The sequence below is a fragment of the Pelophylax lessonae genome (genome assembly GCF_965119305.1).
Source record: "Pelophylax lessonae genome assembly, chromosome: 1".
In the NCBI taxonomy this organism is placed as follows: domain Eukaryota; kingdom Metazoa; phylum Chordata; class Amphibia; order Anura; family Ranidae; genus Pelophylax; species Pelophylax lessonae.
In genome coordinates, this window is record NC_138768.1 from 845,898,087 (window position 1) to 845,915,773 (window position 17,687).

Consider the following 17,687-nt stretch of genomic DNA (forward strand, 5'->3'; position numbering starts at 1 on the left):
ATGACCCCATGGCTAAGTCTGCAGACAACTCGTGGGACCCCAGCATTGGGGTACCTGCTGTTTTGAGGGACTTGAAGTATCGAATTCTGTACATCTCAGAGGATTTGGCAGCAGGACACCCAGCCAGTTGCTTGACCTCAGCGGTGGGATACCCAGTCAGTCACCTGACCCAGGCGGTGGGACACTTTGCCTATTGTTGGATCTTGGAAATGGGGCATCTCGCTTGGAACCCGGCACTTCTTCAGCCTACAAGGAACTTTTGCTCTGGATTTGTGCAGCAAATGACTGTCTTTTATGGACTGGTTTAGCTAGGTTTTTTTTTTTTGGAGCGTCCTGAGGCCGCTCCTTAGAGGGGGGGTACTGTCAGGAAAGAGCTCACCTGCTTGTGGCTCTGTAGCTCCCAGATCCATAGGCTGCAGTTCCAGTGTCCACCAGCGGGTGTCTCTCAGTAGTCAGAAGCTAACATTTCATGCAATCAGTCATCACCTGATGCTGGTTGCAGGAAGTATATTTAAACCCTGTGTATGCTTCTCTTCACTGCCTTGGTATTTTCTCCATGTGCTCCTGACCTGCATTCCTGTATCCTGATGGACTCTGATCTTGAACCTGCAGCCGATTCCTTCCTTCCTGCTTGCTTACGCCGTCTCCTGTAACCCTCTCTCTGATCTGTCTTGTTCCCAGCTCCCTCTGCTTGATCTCCCGTGTATGACCCTGGCTCTGTTACAATTACTATTAATTTATCCTGTTTTTGTATACATTTGGTTTGAGCAGTTGTTTGCTGTGTGTCACTATTGTTTGGTTATCTGGTTGGATTTACACAGTTATAGTTTTCTGGAGGTGCGTTTACATTTGTGTTATTTACTTATTCTTTACACCTTAATTATGCCTAATATTCTGTGTCAGTCCACACATTTCTCGTCACACCTGTTGCTGACAGTAGTATATGATTGCTAGAGGTACAGTAGGCGTTCACTGTATACACAAGTTGGTGGCGGGCTGTTTAGGCCGCAAACATGAGCTCACATGGGTTGAACTGACACCTTTTTTTACGCTCCAACATTTGAGCCACAGAAGCCTGCCTTTTTCCAGAAAAACATGACGACGGCATCATGGAAGGTGGAATGTTGGACAACTGTGAGGAGACAGGAGAAGAAGGGGGAGGAGAAGGAGAAGAGGCTGGACTGTGAGAGCATGGAGTGTGGCTTTGTGGGTTCTGACAGTTTTGCTCCCACTGGGCTTGGTGATGGGATTTCAGGTGCCTTCTTAAGGTGGTTTTCCCTAGGTGAGTTTTGGGCTTGCCGTGACTTATGCGTTGACTGCAAAGGCTGCATATAGCAACACTGGTGTCAGCAACGGACACATTAATAAAAGCCCACACTGTGGAGCCATGTGCTGGCGTCCTGGGAGCGCCAGATGTGACTGTACATGGTTGATGGCTCGCTCCTGATACATTTGCAGCCTGCTTTCTACCTCTTCTGCAATGCAGGTTCTGCCTGCCTCTCCTCCCTATCCGTCAGTCCGCCAGTTCTACAAATAATTGGCCAGTAACTGCTGTCACTGTGTGTAGCAGAGTTAACACAGCAAAAGAGGCCAAATGTTTGCAGGACTAAAATACAATCTTAGAAAAGTATACTGTTAAATAACACCTCAATTCAATATGTGGCATGGGGGGGGGGGGGGGGCGCACAGGTTTATTACACCAGTTCTACAAATAATTGGCCAGTAACTGTTCTCACTGTGTGTAGCACTGTTTACACAGCGAGAGGCCAAATTTTTGCAAGACTAAAATACACTCTCAGAAATTTATACTGTTAAATAACACCCCACTTCAATATGTGACATTGGGGGGGGGAGCATTGGTGTAGCACACCAGTTCAAAAAATTGGCCAGTGAGTTAGGCGCTGTGTGTACCAGACTTCATTCAGCAAACTAGGCAATATTGTTGCATGACACAAGTACACTTGAAAAAGTTTACTCAGATAACACCCCACTTCAATATGTGGCATGGGGGGGGGGGCACAGGATTATTACACCAGTTCTACAAATAATTGGCCAGTAACTGTTGTCACTGTGTGTAGCACTGTTTACACAGCGAGAGGCCAAATTTTTGCAAGACTAAAATACACTCTCAGAAATTTATAAATGTATACTGTTAAATAACACCCCACTTCAATATGTGACATTGGGGGGGGGGGGCATTGGTGTAGCACACCAGTTAAAAAAATTGGCCAGTGAGTTAGGCGCTGTGTGTACCAGACTCCACTCAGCAAACTAGGCAATATTGTTGCATGGCACAAATACACTTGAAAAAGTTTACTCAGATAACACCCCACTTCAATATGTGGCATTGGGGGTGGGGGCACAGGTTTATTACACCAGTTCTACAAATAATTGGCCAGTAACTGTTGTCACTGTGTGTAGCACTGTTTACACAGCGAGAGACCACATTTTTGCAGGACTAAAATACACTCTTAGAAAATTATACTGTTAAATAACACCCCACTTTAATATGTGGCATGGGGGGGGGGCAATTGGTCTATCGCACCAGTTATAATACATTATAAGTGCTTTTGTCACTGTGTGTAGTGTTGGTGCAGAAACGCTCAATTTCACCACCACACCTGTCACAATGCTGCACAGTGCACAATAATAGTACTAATCCACTATAATATGCTTTCTACAAAGTATATTATACTGTGGATTAACCCCCTCCCCCACCCCCACCCCCACCCCCACCCCTTTTTAGTGCACTGCACAGCAATACCAAAAAATTTGCAGCCCTTTACATGACTTTTGTGGACATTTAACAGAGCGATTTCTGTGTGACTGCAGCCGATCTCTAACTGCCCCTAAAGCAACCACAGGATACCTGGCCCTATAGTAAAGAGACTGTAATAGACCCTAAAACGACATTGGAGCATTTTAAATGACTTTGGTGGACATTGACAAAGCGATTTGTGTGTGACTGCAGTCGATCTCTAACTGCCCCTAAAGCAACCACAGGATACCTCTCCCTAAACTCAAAAGATACTAGTAGACCTATACCGAAATACCAGCCCTGAAAAGGACTTTTGTGGACATTGACAGAGCAATTTGTGACTGCAGCCGATCTCTAACTGCCCCTAAAGCAACCACTGGATACCTCTCCCTAAGCTCAAAAGATACTAGTAGACCTATACCGAAAAATACCAGCCCTGGAGAGGAATTTTGTGGATCTTCATATGTGTCTAGCAAACTCTCCCTACACTGGCAGAAAGCGGAATGTGAAATGGCCGCCAGATCGGGTCTATTTGTAGGGTAGGGGGACCGTCCATGTGCTGGAATGTTTCAATTGGCTGTCCTGTCACGGGTCAAAGTTCTCCCCAATGTAAACAAATATGGCCGCCGCGAACGACGCCATGTGTTCGCAAACTTGGCGGGTAGCGAACAAGCAAAATTTGCCGCGAACCGACCGCCAGGCGAACCGCAAGGCCATCTCTACTGGTGACCCTAGCATAAGGAACAAACTTTTCAGAGAAAAGGAATACAATAAGACACGTGGCCACTCACTAAAACTAGAGGAAAATGGTTTAACCTCAAAATACGTAGGGGGTTCTTTACTGTCAGAGCAGTGGGGATGCGGAACTCTCTTCCACAAGCAGTGGTATCAGCAGGGAGCATCGATAGTTTCAAAAAATTATTAGACAGTCACCTTAAAGACCACAATGTACAGGGGTATACAATGTACGGTTAACATCAAACACACACACACATCATAGGTTTAACTGGATGAACTGATGTATTTTTTTAACCTCACTAACTATGTAACTATGTAACTATGTTAGAATCTTACCAGCTTCTGAAGAAAAATTTTTGGGGTTCTTTCAGAAACCACAGGTGTATTAACAAAACCAAATCCAGCTCTCGCAATCCTACACCTGGGCATAGATAGCTTACACCATAGTCTCAGAACTGTTGTAGTACACATCCTAGTGGCAGCCAATAATAGCAACACACTGGACTCATAACCTGGCACCCAATCCCTCAGAAGTAATAGACCTCACCAATACGCAATTCTCATACGAAAGAATGTATTCCTACACGATATCACAATGTGAGACATTTAACAAAAAGTGGAAACCTTGGACGGATAGCAAATATTATGTTAAAGTCTTTGGATACAACACACTATTTTGCTCACTTCTATCTCCCTTCCGCATATTCTATTTGAAATTATGCGATCATTTCTACCTATGCAATGCCAAATACCCGAACCTCTTCTATATCTCATATAATCATCATTCCGATGTAACTTCTAATTTATAATTCTTTTGATGTATGTACAATTCTTTTGATATCTGTAAACTTATTCTTTGAAAAGCAATCAAAAAATATTGAAATACAAAAAAGAATAGTCTCCCTGAGTTTATTATCTATAAATATTTTCTGTGGTGTTATTTCACTCATCAAAAATAACTTTTTTGGTAGTTAGGAGGGTAGAAACTGTAAGACCCCTCACCCTCTGTCACCCTGAATTTCAAAATTATCTTGTTATCACCATATAGTTGAATTATCTACATCATATTTCTTCTATCTCAGGAACATGTGTTTGTGCTATTTCATCATTAATCTCTTTATTTTTTTTCCAAATCTTTCTTTTTCACAGACCTTCCTTTCATTATTACAAGTACATCCTTGTGTTTACACTTGCCATAGATGAGATAAACAAGAACCCCAATATTTTACCCAATGTGACTCTGGGATATCACATATATGATTCCTGTAATGATGTGAATAAGGGCATAGAGAGTGTCTTGAACATCCTATCTGGTGACAAGGCCAAAATTCCAAACTACTCCTGTATGGATCAGTATAAACTGGCTGGTGTTATTGGAGATTGGTCAGCAGAAATATCTATGCATACTGCACAAATGCTAAACCTATATGGAATCTCACAGTCGGGAAGAAATTATTGCTACATATTAGTACAAATATATTTAACATGGATAATAGTATGAAAAAAAAAGAGGACTTTTTGGATTGGGTCCAGGTCACTAGAAGTGATCAGTTGTTACCATGTGAGGTTTATGTGAAATCTCCATGAACAGATGTAAATTATGTAACCTAATGTATCTATGAATGTATGTAATGTATGTATGTATGTATCCTAATAATGTAACCTAATGTAATATACCTCCTTATCTGCTCCTGGGAATGTTGAGAATGTGATGATTTTATCGTAAAGTTGAAGGGAGGTATCTTGATTACAGTGGATGCCAGGGGACAATTGAGTGTCAATTTTACTTATCTAGACAATGGGAACTAACACTCCCTTGTCCTCCAGCTTCAGGGCATTTCCTTGTTCAGATAGGCTATATGATTGTTTAACTTTCGTTTTCAATCTTATTTTTATTAGAAAATACAAGTAAACTCAAGAAAGAAGGGAAGACAAAAATTCTCTCCAGAACCATCTTACTTAATACTACGTAACATAATACCAAGTATTTCATGTTAATGTTAGAAACATTGATATCAAACATTTAATATCTATCAAACATTATAGCTACACAGAGTACTTTATCTTACAAAACCTTAATATATTGTAGTAAGACCAACTCATATCATAATTATAATCCCATAACTAAACACTCCTCTGAGTATATCACTTAATCCTGATTTACAAATATGTCAAAATGTCTTAGTTGGCTTAATGACATGATGTAAAACACTCTCAACCAAAAGGGGGAAAAAGAAAAAAAGAAAAAAAATATATATAATTATAAATAAATAAATAAGAATTAAAAAAAAAACACAAAAAATATGCACAGAAAGTACGCACTCCGCTATGATGATAGATCAATGACCCATTTGACAAACTCGGCTGAATCCCGAAATTCAGCCCACACGGACCAAGTATTCGCGAAACATTCCAAATCATCAAGTTCTTGCGCAAGTAAACCTTCCAAGGCTTTAATTTTATCCACCTCTGTCGCCCACTCCATCAGAGAGGGCACTTCTGATTGTCTCCAGTATCTAGGGATCACATTTCTCATAGCAGCCAAAAATGGCGTAGGATATCTAATTTAACTAACCTAATAGGTCCCAGTATCAAGGATAACAGAGCTATCTCAGGGGAAGGAGTCATTGTGGTCTCTGTCAACCTGCAGTACAAAACAAAAACATTTTCCCATAACTTGAGGATTTGGGGGCAGTGCCACCATATATGTAGCATTGTGCCCCTATCTGAGGAACATCTCCAACATACCTCGGACGCTGTAGAATCTATATATTTGATAGTAGCCGGGCATCGATACCATCTTGTTAGTAGTTTAAACCCCTTTTCTTGAATCCTAATATCCACAGATTGTTTAACTTTCATCACACCTGTGTAAATTGTTCTCCAAGAGACTGGACTGTTAGGTCTTTAATACCTATATAAGGGGTTGCTGGTGCCTCAAACCAGATCGAGTGGGACTTTATGGGCAAGTAAGGGATATATAAAGAGCAATTGACATTGTATCACTCAAAAAAAATAGTAGATGAATATTAAAATGCAATAGTATTTAATCTGTAAATACCAGTAGTATGTACAACAAGCATTAAGTGACAGTAGTGCTTGGGACAGGCCCAAGTGTGAGGAAAAGAAAGATGATTCCGTGGAATCAGTGACAATGGTGTTATCGGGTGACTAAACCAATGGATTTTTTTGTGTTCTCCCTTGAATGTTGAAATGGGACATTATCCCCAAAAAAAAAAAAAATCCTGAATTGCTGACGTGTTTCGGCTCTCTTGTGGGCCTTTCTCAAAGCGTTCAGTCACTCAGTCTGTGGTCTATAAAAGTAATATAAAGTATAATATGTAAGGAACAAAACCTTGAGATAATTCATTCTTAGTTGTTGAAATAATGTATAATTTACATACATGGGTGCAGCCAGTATTTCCGCGTGGAGGCCCCTGTATCCGTTCACAGTCACAGCGGGAATCGTGTAATGCAGGGCCTAGGATTATAATTGTATTGTTTTTTACAATAAAAATCAGATAGATCATGTAATTATATGTATTTTATATATATATTCCTCCACTTACAGTTGAATGCACTGGTGGGAGGGTGTTGTCTCCGGAATCCTGGGGGTTGATTCCCCTCTTTTTTGCCGGGCTTTGATCTGGAGTATAATACATAAATATTGTGGATAGTATTTTGGGGATGAATCCAGACATGAGCAGAACTGTCCAGTAAATATCCCCAAAAGGTGCCAGTATTTCATAAATGTTTAAAGCTTGTAGGTGCTTAAAAACTTCCCGAAAGTGGTATGGTACAAAAGTATAAAGTGACTTTTATTTCTTGGTGCCAAGTATATTAAAAAAGGATCGGGGCTTTGCAGTCCGTAACACTTACATGGATAGAGTTGTCCTTTAGGCTGGCGCAGTATTAGAGGTCCGTCCTCTCCTCTCCGCTGGAGAGAAGTGAGGATTACCTAGCGTTCCCCGGCCTTATGAAGCCCTTCGCGCATGCGCATTGCGCATTGCACGTAGACGGGCTCCAAGGTGGCGTGACGTGGGCACCACTGTCTGCGCCTGTGCTAGCTAGGATGCGCGCGCAGGCTGCAACCCCGTTGCTGGGGACGCCGTTCTGGCCGCCGACACAGAAGGAGGAGCCATCTTCTCCCCGAAGGGATTGGTTGGTCCTGATAATCCCCTACAGAGGTAGGGGTTACCGTGCCGGGTGTGACTGTGCGGTGTACCTGGACCGATCCGCGGAATTGTGGCACACACCCCTGTATTTACAATACATATATAAGTCATATACAGTAATATACACGGGTAATCATAATGGATTCAAACAACGTTACAATATTATATTATAGGCTTGTAAAATGTAATGGATGTTATTCTTAACAGCAGTATTACATACAGCTCCACCATGGGTAGCCGTGGGTCAAGGAGGGACAGCCCTGATTGCCGGACAATACTACAGATCGCCCCAGGGTCATGTCCATATGGAACCGGGTTTCTAGACACTAAAGTAGGAACAGTATTTGTCCAGTGTGCTATTTTCAACACTAGAAACTAAGGAAGGGGGAGAGGAAATATATTGAGTCATATGGAAGATATATGACAGTCACAGTAATTGAGACGTTGGGATAGATGGATGGGTTTTTAATCTGTCTTGCCCGAGGCAAAACCTTCAAGAAACGGACGGAAACTTTCATTTTCGTTCAGGCCAGGAGATTTTGTGGCATGGAGGCGTCTAATCCACCTCATTTCCATCTGAAGTAATCTCTTATTCCAATCCCCCCCACGATGTGGTATATGAATTCTTTCAAGTGCCATAAAAGTAACTTTCGGCATTCAGTTTTTGTGATCGTGGGCGACATGCCTCCCGAGGGGTACATAGAAATTACACAATTGCATGCTGTTGATGTGTTGGTTTACTCGTTTCCCAAATTCGTGTTTGGTCTTTCCTACATAGTAGGACCCACATTGACACCGCATAAGGTAGACGACTCCTCTTGTCCTGCAATTTGTGAAATGTCGAGGTTTAAATGACTCCCCATTGGGGAGTATTGTATTTACGCATTTTTGTATAACACTGCATTGTCCACAGTTTCCGCATGGGAATGTGCCCATGTGTTTACAGGGGTCCTTTCTGGTTTCCTTGTACTCACTGTGCGTGAGTGCTTGCTTCATTGATCCCGCTTTGCGGAATGTTATTTGTGGATTCTCTGGTATGAATGGTTTTACCACGGGGTCTTCTTTTAAGATCAGCCAGTGTTTAGAAATGATTTTCCGTATTTTTTGGTGGTCGTTTGTAAACCTCATTATTATCTGGGTTTTATTATCCTGTTCTTTGACTTTTTTGGTGTTTTTATTTTTGAACAAAATATTGTGTCTTTCTTGAAGACTGTTGAAGGTTGAGAAAAATTACCTGGGAAGAGAGATCGGAACCATCTGCATATAGAACAACACTCTCGGCATCACATTCATCTTTTTTATAATACTGACTCGGCCCATCCAAGAAAAAGTTGTACGGTCCCATTGCTGTAAATCTCTCCTAACCTCAGAGACCAAGGATGTAAAATTATGAGAGTATAACTGAGGAATATGGGAGGTCAATTTAATCCCTAGGTATTTCAGGGAAGAAAGGCACCATTCAAAAGGGAACGATCTCTGCAGCTGAATTCGAAGGTCATCAGAAATAATGAGGGGGAGAATTTCAGATTTACTATAGTTTATTTTAAAATTGGACATGGATTGAAACCCCTTTAGCTCAGCCATTATATTAGGTAACGAAATTTGAGGGTTAGACACATAGAACAATACGTCGTCTGCGTACGCCGACAGTTTATGTTCAATCATGCCCACCTGAAAGCCTTGTATATCCGGATTCAAATGGATTCTATTCAAAAGTGGCTCTAATGTGAGTGCAAAAATGAGAGGGGACAGGGGACATCCCTGTCGTGTCCCATTATTGATAGAAAAGGGGTCAGAAAGAACCCCATTTACTCTAACCCGTGCAGATGGTGAACTATACAACGACTCCAGCCACCTAAGCATGGTCTGGCCCAGTCCCAATCTGTTCAACACAGCTCGAAGATATTGCCAATCCACCCGGTCAAACGCCTTTTCGGCGTCTGTTGACAACAAAAGACAAGGGGGACAGTCCGGCTGGGATCGCGCCCAGTGGATCAGTTGGATATAGCCCTATTCGAGTTGTCCCTGGCTTCCCTCCCCTGTATAAAGCCTGTCTGGTCAGTATGTATGATAGTCCGTATAACGGGTGTTAAACAGTTCGCAAGGACCTTTAACAGAATGTTTATATCGGTGTTGAGTAAAGAAATGGGCCGATAATTACAAGGTACAGATGGATCCTTCCCAGGCTTTGGAATAACGGTGATATGAGCAGTAAGGGCCTCTGGTGGAATGAAAGCACCAGAAGCCAAAGCATTAAAATACGTACATATTTGACCAGAAAGGAGGGGTAGGAACTTACGGTAGTAGGCAGCAGTAAAACCATCTGGTCCTGGGCTTTTACCATTGGGAAGATCTTTGATGATAGCTTCAATCTCAGCTGTAGAGATTGGCTCATCAGGCTGTTTACTAGCTTGGGCTGTCAGCTGCGGGGCCTGTGCCTCATCCAAATATTTGGAGAGGAGTACGGCCTTCTGTTCAGCCGATGACCCTTAGAGAGTAGCCGGTAGTTGATAAAGTCGGGTATAAAAATCACGAAACTGAGTGGCGATTTTAGATGGCAACACCGTTGAAGAGCCCAGTGCGTCCGTTAATTTGTGCACACAGCCTGGCCCTCTCTGTCTATGAAGTGCCCTAGCCTGGAACCTCCCACATTTATTCCCGTATTCATAGAACTTATGTGAAACATATCTCGATCGTGCTCGTATACGCGTTTCCATAAGAGAGGATAATTCTTCTCGAATGGTCAGGAGTTCAGCTGTACGTACAGCATCCATATGACGTTTATGTTTAAATTCTGCCTCTTTCAATTTAGCCAACAAATTCAGGAGTTCCTCCGAATGTGCTTTTTTTTAGACGAGCGCCCTGGGAGATCAACTTCCCACGGACGACTGCTTTATGACCTTCCCATATGGAAGACATCTTAGTTTCCCCCACAACATTTTCAATAAAATAATGAGAGATGGTGTCGGATACCCGTTCCACCACAATCTTATCGTCCAAAAGATTTTCGTTTAGACGCCATGTCCACTGTCGGGCACTTTGACATGGTGAGTTAAGAGTCACGGTGATGGGAGCGTGATCTGACAAGGTGAACGAACCGATCGACGCACCCGTAAGCGATTCCAAAAGATGGTGATCTACCAACAGGATATCAATCCGTGTATAAACATTATGAGGAGGAGAAAAGAAACTATAATCCTTCACCGTCGGGTGAAGCAGCCTGAGACAGCAACGATTTGCGAAAGTGTTTGAGAGATGCAAAAGAGTGCACCGTCTGTCCAGAGGAGGTGTCCAACATTGGGTCAAGGCAGAGATTGAAATCGCCTCCCACCACTAGACGCCCCTCTATTATCATACACACACGGACCTATATATTTTATTTTAGGTATTGTATGTCTTAATGTTACATTTGTCTTTTATTTACAATTAAATAAATATATATTTTATATATTAGTGTTGTCTTGTATTCCTGCAACCATTATATGCCGATATAGTCCCGCTCTTTCTGGAACCTCTCTTGGTCCCTATTTTTTGCTTTGTTCTAATCTTTTTTGGGATGATGGCATGCATATCACGGAACATATTTTTTGCTTCTAATGACAGATACAGATAAAGATAAAGAAAATATGACAAGATTATTTAACTAAAGTTGCTGTTTCCACCACAGACCCCTCCACTATATGGCATGGCACATGGGTGTCCACAGATGCATGCATAATGGAGGCAGCTCTGATGTGAGACAAAGACCTTATAGGTTTTAGCTGTGCTATATAGGTCTTGAATGTAAGGAAAAGGCAACCCCCAAGCCAACTACCTTTGCAATATGACCCCTCAAGGACTTGACCAGTTAACAATAACATTCCTTTGGTATACGGTAGAACTATGCTTACATCCTTATATGGCTCCTTGACCAGGATTTGGAGGCATGGAATGCATTAGTGAGCCACTTTAATTCTAGGGAAACATAAAATATACAGTTTTCCCATCACTTCACTGTACGAAATGAGGCTAGTTATAGGTTGGGGTTGATGCCATTTTTTGTACATTTTGTTAAATTGGGTGCAAGGATGCACTGGGTGCCATTGCTTCCATTGTGCTATTGCTGGACTTCAAGTGCTTCTCTATTCCTTTAAGGGAGGGATAGGCTCCCTCCAGGCACACCTGCCCTTAATCTATCCATTAATATATGTATTACCACTATGGAGGCTCTGGAATTTTGTTTTGTTTTTTATACTCTCTGGCATCTTTTTTTGTTGTACCATATTTTTATTGAAGTTTTGCATGGAAAATACAAGAATATTGGACATTAAATAATTATGCACGGTGGAATATAATGCTCATCTTGATGATCTGAATATACAATAATATAAACATTAAGAGTAGAATCAAGAATACAATAAGGAAACAATAATAAAACAGTAAAAGGAGAGGGGGGGTGAGATAAGATCAACAGTAATAGTCTTATTGTGTAAAACATGTATTAACCACTTTACCACTAGAGCATTTTGCTGTCTTACGTCTGGGCCACTTTTTGCGATTCGGCGCTGTGCGACTTTAACTGACAATTGCGCGGTCATGTGATGCCGTACCCAAACGAAATTTACATCCTTTTTTTCCCACAAACTGAGCTTTCTTTTGGTGGTATTTGATCACCTATGCGATTTTTACTTTTTGCGCTATAAACAAAAAAATAGCGTTTATTTTGAAAAATTAACAATATTTTTCACATTTTTTTATATGAAATTCCCCCCAAAAAAGATGTAAAAATCTAATTTTTTTTAAAATTTTTGCCCAATTTGTTTTCTGCTACCTATGTTTGGTAAAAAAAAAATCACAATAAGCGTATTTTGATTGGTTTGCGCAAAAGTTATTGCGTTTACTTACAAAGGGAAAGATTTCTGTCATTTTTGGTGTTTTTTTTTTAACGCGTAATGGCGGCGATCTGCAATTTTTTTTTGCGGGACTGCGACATTGCGGCGGACAGATCGGACCCTTGACTGACATTTTTGACACTTTTGGGGGTACCAGTGACATTACTGCAGTAATCAGTGCTATATATATGCACTGTTACTGTAAAAATGACACTGGCAGGGAAGGGGGTTAATTTTATTGGAGAGGGAGGGGTTAATGTATGTCTGGTGCTTACTGACGTGTGGGGGGGGAGGTGACTGAGTGACACAAGGACAGATCCAGGGTTCAGCTACGCTGAACCCTGCAATCTGACCCTGCCTGTCACTTGGGAGATCCGCCCACTTGTGTTTACACAGGCGGGCGGATCTCCACACTAGATCCCCGACGATCGGGGAAGAGCGGCGGCGATCGCCGCAGGTCCTCCCCTGGCCCGACTCCCGCTGTGACTGAAAACAGCGGGGGCGAGCCTCCGGCGGCGCGCGCGCGCCGCCGAGAAGGGGGAGTGTCTGACGACATAGGTCTACGTCGTCAGACCTACAAGAGCCACTTTGCCGCAGTAGTACTACAGTACTCAGCGGTAAAGTGGTTAAAGTGCATCTTTTCCATTTCGTAGGCACTAGGTGGAGGTTGGCAGCTGCATCTTCCCCAACTATAGGGATAGGAATAGGTAGAAGAACAGGCTTGAGTGCAGATTTAGCTTTCCATTGGAAATGTGTCTAAGGTTTGCGTGTTCATGCCTGGAACACAGGTAGGGTTTATTACGGCTATTAGTGTCAAAGATGTGCCTGACCATTGTAACCATGTTTGCCACGAAGATAGGGCTTTGTGATAACCTCCTCTGCTGAATGCCATCATGATTTAGTAACTGTAATGTGTGTTTACCAGTTCGAGTTTAGCCTTCATGGTGGAGACTGGAGCTGATCTCCACAGGCGCATTATGCTTTGCCTGGCTGCAAGAAGAATGTTTGTTGTTACTAGTCTGTAGGGGGTGGAGATGTCATCTGTTGTCAGATTTAAAAGTGCTAGTTCAGGGGACACGGGGATATGGTATTTGGAGAAGTCACCTAAGATCTGGAATATTTTGGAGCGGTAAGGCTGTAGGTTGGGGAATATCCAAAGAATATGGGCTAAGTCTCCTCTTTATGGCATCTCCAGCATGAGTCAGATGCCTGGGGCCGAAGGAGGCTAGTCTGGCAGGTGTCAGTTACCATCTTTGAGAGATCTTTTGAGAAAATTCCCATAGAGCTGAGCTATAGGTAGATTTATATATGGATTGAAATGCCTTCTTCCATTGTTCCTCTGAAAAGGAGGCTGTTAAGACCAATTCCCAATGTAGATTGGAGATAGATTTAACAAAGTCCCTTTTTTGGTGTAAAGTGTTGTAGAATAATGAAATTCCTTTTTGTTTTGGTGATGGATGAGTTAAAAAGAACCATGTGTTAGAAGGCAGGGAGTATAGTGGCTTGGAGTTGGGTAGGGTAGATAAGCAATGGGCCACATGTAGGTGGGTGAAGTATTCTGAGGCTGGAAGTGCAAATTCCTTTTGCAATTGGGGAAAAGCTTTTAGGCTTGATTTACAGAATAGGCCCTGTATGTGTATGATACCCTTGTTAGTCCAGTAAAATAGTAAAAGGTTTGGCATAAAGTGTTTTAGGGCTCCTAGCGGGATAGGGGGAGATGCGGTTTGTGAGGAAGGTAATGATAGATCTGTAAGCTTTTTCCATGTCTGAGCTCAGGCTTTCATTGTAGGGGAGAGGGCATTCAGTACAGAGGTTCCCAAAAGGAATCCTAAGAGGCAAAGTTCATAGATCTGATCGAATGAGCAAGGTGGATTCTATTTGTGCCCAGGGGGTGCTAGGGGAAAAACTGAACCAGTCACTTAGTTGCATTAGTATGGTGGCCAGATAATAATCTGCAAAGTCTGTGTCCCAAACCTCCCGCTAATCTATGTTTGATGAGTTTTGAATGGGCACAACAAGGATTTTTGTCTTGCCAAATGAACTTGTTTAGCATTGTTTGAATGGATTTAAAATAGGAGTGGGGGGTATAAATGGATTCTAAACAGGTAGAGCAGGTGTGGCAGATGGGTAATTTTGAATGATGCTAGTCTCCCAGACCATGATAATTTGTGTTTCACTAGTTTTTGTAAGTCAGTTTTTAGCTTATTAGCATATGTTTTAGTTAGCCACAAAAGGATTCTTCACTGATTTAGTGAATTGGATGCCGAAATATGATATGCTGCTTTTAGCCCAACTGTATGGAATTTGGATTGTAATAGGTGTCTAGTCATAACCTCTATACCCAGGTCAAGAATAAACAATTTGTTTGATTCACTTTATAATATGATGCTCTACTGAACCACTTGAGGGTGTTTTGTATTTCAAAAGGAAGGGAAGGATTCAGATTTGTGACCAATAAAATTACATCATCAGCAAACAGACTGATTTTATGCAACATCTTGTCTATTGTGAAGCCAGAAATAGGGGGGTTGGATCTCATGTGTTCTACCAGAGGTTCCATAAGTAGATTAAAAATTAAGAGGGCTAGTGGGCACCCTTGCCGTGTGCCGTTGGTTATATGAAATAGTAGGGATAACATTTCAGAGGAGTATACTTTCACTGAGGGTGAGGTATAGTGGGCTAGAATAGACTGCAGAATTCTACCTTTGAAGCCAAGTTTGAGAAGGACTCTGTAGAGATGAGGTCAGTGGATCCTGTCGAATGCCTTCTCCTCATCTAAAGACAGAAGCAGAGAAGGTGTTCCACTGCATTTGACATGATGGATAATATCTATAAGTCTTCTGGTAGCATTGGGTGCCTGGCGACCTTGAGTGACACCTGACTGATCTCGATTTATCAGAGCAGGCAGTATGTAATTTAGTCGGGTAGCAATAGCTTTTGCATTTTCCAGTGTAGGGAGAGTTTGCTAGACACATATAGCGCTGTGAAGATCCACAAAAGTCCTTTCCAGGGCTGGTATTTCGGTATAGGCCTTCTACAGTCTCTTTTCAGGTTAGGGACAGGTATCCTGTGATTGCTTTAGGGGCAGTTAGAGATCGGCTGCAGTTACAAATCGCTCTGTCAATGTCCACAAAAGTCCTTCTCAGGGCTGGTATTTCGGTGTAGGTCTAGTATCTTTAGAGCTTAGGGAGAGGTATCCTGTGGTTGCTGTAGGAGCAGTTAGAGATCGGCTGCAGTTGCACAGAAATCGCACAGAAATCGTTTTGTCAATGTCCACAAAAGTCATTTAAAATGCTCCAATGTCGTTTTAGGGTCTATTACAGTCTCTTTAACATGAGGGCCAGGTATCCTGTGGTTGCTTTAGGGACAGTTAGATATCGGCTGCAGTCACACAGAAATCGCTTTGTCAATGTCCACAAAAGTCATGTAAAGGGCTGCAAATTTTTTGGCATTGCTGTGCAGTGCACTAAAAAGGGGTAGGTGGGGGGGGGGGAGGTTAATCCACATTATAATATACTTTGTAGAAAGCATATTATAGTGGATTAGTACTATTATTGTGCACTGTGCAGCATTGTGACAGGTGTGGTGGTGAGTCTGAGCGTTTCTGCAGCAAAACTACACACAGTGACAAAAGCACTTATAATGTATTATAACTGGTGTTATAGACCAATTGCCCCCCCCCCCCCCCTCAATGCCACATATTGAAGTGGGGTGTTATCTGAATAAACTTTTTCAAGTGTATTTGTGTCATGCAACAAAATTGCCTAGTTAGCTGAGTGAAGTCTGGTACACACAGCGCCTAACTCACTGGCCAATTTTTTGAACTGGTGTGCTACACCAATGCCACATATTGAAGTGGGGTGTTATTTAACAGTATCATTTTCTAAGAGTGTATTTTAGTCCTGCAAACATTTGGCCTCTTTTGCTGTGTTTACTCTGCTACACACAGTGACGACAGATATTGGCCAATTACTTGTAGAACTGATGTAATAAACCTGTGCCCCCCCCATTGCCACATATTGAGTTGGGGTGTTCTCTAAGTAAACTTTTTCAAGTGTATTTGTGACATGCAACAGTATTGCCTAGTTTGCTGAGTGAAGTCTGGTACACACTGCGCCAAACTCACTGGCCAATTTTTTTAAGTGGTGTGCTACACCAATTCCACATATTGAAGTGGGGTGTTATTTAACAGTATAATTTTCTAAGAGTGTATTTTAGTCCTGCAAACATTGGGCCTCTTTTGCTATGTTTACTCTGCTACACACAGTGACAACAGAGAACTGGTGTAATAAACCTGTGCGCTCCCCCCCCCCCCAAATGCCACATATTGAAGTGGGGTGTTCTCTGAGTAAACTTTTTCACGTGTATTTGTGTCATGCAACAATATTGCCTAGTTTGCTGAGTGAAGTCTGGTACACACTGCGCCAAACTAACTGGCCAATTTTTTTTAAAAGGTGTGTTACACCAATGCCACATATTGAAGTGGGGTGTTATTTAACAGTATAATTTTCTAAGAGTGTATTTTAGTCCTGCAAACATTTGGCCTCTTTTGCTGTGTTAACTCTGCTACACACAGTGACAACAGTTACTGGCCAATTATTTGTAGAACTGGCGGACTGACAGACCAGCAGATAGGGAGGAGAGGCAGGCAGAACTTGCATTGCAGAAGAGGTAGAAAGCAGACTGCGAATGTATCAGGAGCGAGCCATCAACCATGTACATTCACATCTGGCGCTCCCAGGACACCAGTGTTGCCATCTGCAGCCTTTGCAGTCAACTCATAAGTCGCGGTAAGCCCAACACTCACCGAGGGACAACCGCCTTAAGAAGGCACCTGAAATCCCATCACCAAGCCCAGTGGGGGCAAAACTGTCAGAACCCACAAAGCCACACTCCATGCTCTCACCGTCCAGCCTCTTCTCCTTCTCCTCCCCCTTCTCCTTCTCCTGTCTCCTCACAGTTGTCAAACACTCCACCTTCCATGATGCCGTCGTCACGTTTTTCTGTAAAAAGGCAGGCTTTTGTGGCTCAAATGTTGGAGCGTAAAAAAAGGTGTCAGTTCAACCCATGTGAGCTCATGTTTGCGGCCTAAACAGGCCGCCACCAACATGTGTATACTGTGAACGCCTACTGTACCTCTAGCAA